General features: G+C 34.1%; 1 long non-coding RNA gene across 3 annotated transcripts; it reads left to right on the plus strand.

The window, feature by feature from the left end:
* Positions 1-1,167: 1,167 nt before the first annotated feature.
* On the plus strand, positions 1,168-3,387 carry LOC122606242. 3 transcript variants are annotated; one of them, XR_006324838.1, is made up of 4 exons: positions 1,168-1,191; positions 2,116-2,374; positions 2,627-2,708; positions 2,961-3,387. It is a non-coding gene; the product is annotated as an uncharacterized LOC122606242 (long non-coding RNA). The 3 variants fall into 3 exon arrangements; XR_006324839.1 differs by lacking the exon at positions 1,168-1,191 and having other exon boundaries at positions 2,044-2,374; positions 2,961-3,074; positions 3,164-3,387; XR_006324837.1 differs by lacking the exon at positions 1,168-1,191 and having other exon boundaries at positions 2,045-2,374.
* The last annotated feature ends 1,472 nt before the right edge of the window (positions 3,388-4,859 follow it).

Genomic DNA, 4,859 nt, shown 5'->3' on the forward strand with positions numbered 1-4,859 from the left:
TGTCTTAGAAAAAATGTCCTATGGCAAAAATGTCTTAGAAAAAATTATTTTTGAAAAATTAGAGACAAATTAGCCACAAAATTATAGGGTAAAACAGTAAGCACGAACTCATTCATCAGCTAAATCATCTTCAGTATAATACGAACTTAAGTAATAACTCGTGATAACATAAGCACGAAGTCATCTAATAGTTCATGATAATGTAAGCACGAGGACATCAGTAAGTCGTGATGACATAGGCACGTAAACATCATGTAAGTCGTGAGCAGTAAGCACAAAGATGTCATAAATCCATGATGATGTCAGCACGAAGAAGTCATAAACTCGTGATGACGTAAGCACGGGTTTTTCAGTAAGTTGTGTATGAAATTAAGCTAAAGTTCGTGGTGACATAAGCATAAGTTCGCGATGATGTAAGCGCGAGGAGTTGCAGAAGCCATGATGACGTCAGCACGAGGATGACGTCAGCACGAAGTGAGCTTTAGTTCGTGATGACGTCAGCACGAAACTTGTGTGACGTCAGCACGAAATTCATAATCTGCAGATTTTTAGTTTGCAAAATTCATCAAATTCGAACCAAATCATGACTTATAGCTCGTAACCTGTCTCTGATACCACATGTTGGAATAAACATGATTCGATTCGAGTGATAAAACATCCTCAATCGTCCTGTGGAACCTGTAAGAACATTAAAGCATAATTGCTATTGATTTCGGGTTCCTATAACAAGGTGATTGAGTAATAATGGGATGATAAATTCGGCTGGAACATGATGCACGAATTAGAGAGGAATACACACACGAAAATTAGGGTTTATTATGTGTTGGGATTAACCTTAACTTAGGGTTAATTACCCTCTATTTATAATGAGAGAAATTACACATTCAACCCTTTAGTATTTACACATTCAACCCTTTTGGTGTTTAATGTGTGTATCATTAGTCCTCTTAGTTACAATCACCTAATGGAAAACCCTATACTACGTCTTTAAGAGTAAATACGCCAATCATATATTTACTTAGACATGGGGATTTCAGTTATTGTTAATTATCATATCAGGAATGATACATGATCAGTGACGGTCACACTAACGTGGTTCCAACATATGTCTTCATTTATCCCCCCCCCCCCACCCACCCCACCCCCACCACACACACTTGGTTGCTGCCTCCTTCTTTCATTGTTATTCAGGTGATTTTGTTTTTTTTTTTTTTTTATATTTTTTTTTATGTTTCCTTAAGGTTAGCATCCTATTTTTGAATTATGAGTTTTGTTTGATTTATTATAATTTGAGTCTTATTGTTCATCTTGTATGTATGATTAATAATAATAATAATAATTGGTATGGTTAGATCACGTGAATGAAGATGGAATATCTTGTTGGCTTTATTTTTGCTTTCTTTCATAAAACTAATTATACCATTCTGCCGTAGGAGATCGTTTTTAGTAATATTTGGGACAATTTAGGTAAGCTTCCATTATTTGTTCTAACAAGTAAAACTACGATCATAATTATCATAGAGGTCATATGGTCCATATGCTTTATTGTGGCAGTAAGGTTTATCATGTATGTAGATGTGATTGTTAGATTTGGGAATGGCAAAAGGTGAAGTCGTATTACTTTTATCCTGATAGTTGGTTTGTCATAGCTTGATCATGGTCATGTAATCCCCTTTAAATAGTTGGAGTTACAAAATAGAAACAACCGTCACATTTGAATTAAAATATATATATGTTTTGGTTCAAGCCGTGGATGAATTATCTATTATGATCAAAAACTTATTTCACATGTAAGCTATATCTAGAATAAACGAATTGTAGGTGGTAACGTTCTGCACTATTGACAATATGATTATCATGTTGAATGGGTAGGCATCTAATGTTGCCTTAAGCATAGTGAAATATGATAGCTAACACACCACGGCTTCTTATATGATCATAGTGACTAATTCTTTTATATCTGAATTTTTTATGTTGGTTATTTATCTTTTGAGCAGTCTCTTTGATCATGTTTTCAACATTTGAGTACTCTGGATATTCTTTATCGTAATGAAATTCAAAGAAAAATGGAAAGTTTGTTTGATCACATAGCAACTTGGGTTACATGTTTCACAGGATATGTTGCTAGATCGACCAGGACTATATACCGTGAAGGCAGACAATGTGAAGATGGCAAGTCTTTTTACTTTTATTGGTCTCCTTCTTGCATCCTTTATCAGTTAGTTTCTTAAACTGTAAATTAAGTGGGTTTTAAATGTGAATTATTACAGGCCAACAAGTGGGCAAATTTCGACCAGTGTATAAAATTCCACTTGGCCAAGCAAACACTTGTAGACTATTCGTGTGTGCAAAGATAGCAGCTATCATTCTTCAGGTTGTTTCTGCAAAATTCATAATATAGCCCAAGAACCTTTTCTTTGTTGTTTCTGCAAAATTCATAATATAGCCCAAGAACCTTTTCTTTGTTTGGTCTGGATTATGATTTATTTCTTGAGGATATCTGTGAGACTGTGACTATAGTCATGCCATGCCTTCTCATGATTATATTGATACTTAATGTCGTAATAATGACTGTAAGTTTTTTTTTTTTCTGATTTGTTATGAACGTCTGATCTGGTGTTATTAGGACGAATTAATAAGCCAACTATGTGTATGATGGAAGAGTGTAAAACCAAGAGCTCAATGACATTAGTTCATAATAGATGCAGGTATAATGTCGATTTTTTATTGAATATGCTTGAGTTTTAGTTTTTTTTTTTATTGTTTTTTTGCTGCAATGTGCTCATACAATTGTGTTTCTTATTTTGACATGGGAGTTGGATGATGTTAAGATAGAACTTGTTGGCCTTGGCAAGGCATATTTAGTTTGTTTTTTTTTTTTTTTTCTATCAATGTACATCAAATATTCTCTTGTCTAAATTCTGAACATTGACTTCTTTGGGAATACTCATCATCAACAGAATGAAATGAATCACTGAAGGGGTAGTTGTAATGGAGGCATTATTGTTGGAAAATCTCCCCAAAATGTTGATACACAACATAGCACGCCAAAACAACTATAAGAAGCTCGGAATGTGAGTGCGAAGTACCTTAAGATCTCTACCGTTTTTGCTTGTAAGGACACCTAACATCACTGTTGTTAAAACATATTTATCTAATCCAGGTAGCTCCCAACCACCGTACTAGCAGGAATACAGGTTCATATCTTAAATTGCGTGGAATTACAAATGTGAAACGTTGAAGTACAAAACCTGTAGACGCTCCGTCTGTGGAGGGATCTATCATGTTTTGCTAATCACTTGGTTTATTATTCTTGTATTTCATATGATAAGGATATTTTTGATGGATTTCGGTTCTATCTAACGCAACGGAAGCATGCAATCAATAAACAATAGTATAATAAAATTTTCTAGCAACCGAAATCAATCCCATGGATCATCTCGTCGAACAAAAGCTCAAGAGAATGAATAAAAGAAAACATAACCTTGAAGATTTCCTTAAGATGAAGATGAAAGATTCAAGCTAGAATCTCTTTATTCGGGGAGACACCCAAAGTTCCGATCTTGATTAATATACCTTTCTCTTGACAAGATCTCAACCTCTTAGCAATCCCAAAACTCCAAAATCTGGTCTTATCTTCTTTAAATACACCACAACCTTTGTGTGCCTTACTCCTTTTAATATCCGTATATAAGCTAGAATATATATATACTAGTGATGGATATCTAAAAGAGAGTAATGGAAAGCAGATTTTGAGAGTGTTAAAAAAAACGTGGGAGAGGAGAGCCAAAAAGAGAGTTTTGTTGAGTGTGATGTTTTTTTTTTTTTTTTCAAAAATGTGTCATCACTTTTGGCCTATACATGTGGGTTAAAAAGAGTAGTAAATCTACTGCCATTATGAATGTAGATTTTCTTTTCTTTTATCGTTCAAAACCGATTCATATAGCCACATCAACCAACTCCTTATGATATGTCTAGTTCAACTTTTATTTACTAGTAAGATGTGTACTTATATTTGTATAAATATAATACAACATACTTACTTGTAATCATAAAATAAACACTAGACATTGTGTTAGATTAATTAGTAGTTTAATATTTAACTACATCATTAAACCAAACACAAAACATAAATAAATTAATTTAGATCATTACAAAATGTCTAATTAATTTAATCTCTCTTTATGGAAGGTACAACAATCGATTATTATCGGCCTTTGTGTGTGACCGAATAGGATAATGGACTTTATATATTATTTATGTCATGGGCATATCTTCGAATCATAGTGCACCACGGTCAAACCATTAGCCAACCCGTGTGCATATATCCAACAGACTCCCACTTGCACAGACATGGTAATATAGGTGTGTCATAGTGACATACCTAGTATAACCAATGCATTATCATTGTCATACTCCTATTAGTTTTCTTTCAACATTTATCCTTTGTTCTAGATATCCAATTGAATGTGTGACATGGTTAATGTTAATCACAACCGTTCAAGATTATGTTTCTCGATAGAGATTTGTAGTGATCAAAATGGACTGCAATCATCATGATTCAGTACTAGCACGGCCATGCATTTATTATCAGCACAAATCAACGAGGGGCCCAGAGATATCGCTTCAACCTGCTTAAGGAAGAAGGAACAAATTGCTTCGACTATGTAGACATCTACCACACTTCATGTCATACCCAATCCACACCCTTATGACTGGCATTTACACACAGCGTTAGATGTAGGTCAAAGCATGACATTAGATGTGTCAAGATTCGCACATATCTCCACTCTAGGATAAAAGTGTTGCCATCTTAGAATTACTTTGTGACATAAACCATGAAGTAATTCCTAAGTTTG

Source organism: Erigeron canadensis, chromosome 6 (assembly GCF_010389155.1).
Source record: "Erigeron canadensis isolate Cc75 chromosome 6, C_canadensis_v1, whole genome shotgun sequence".
In the NCBI taxonomy this organism is placed as follows: Eukaryota; Viridiplantae; Streptophyta; class Magnoliopsida; order Asterales; family Asteraceae; genus Erigeron; species Erigeron canadensis.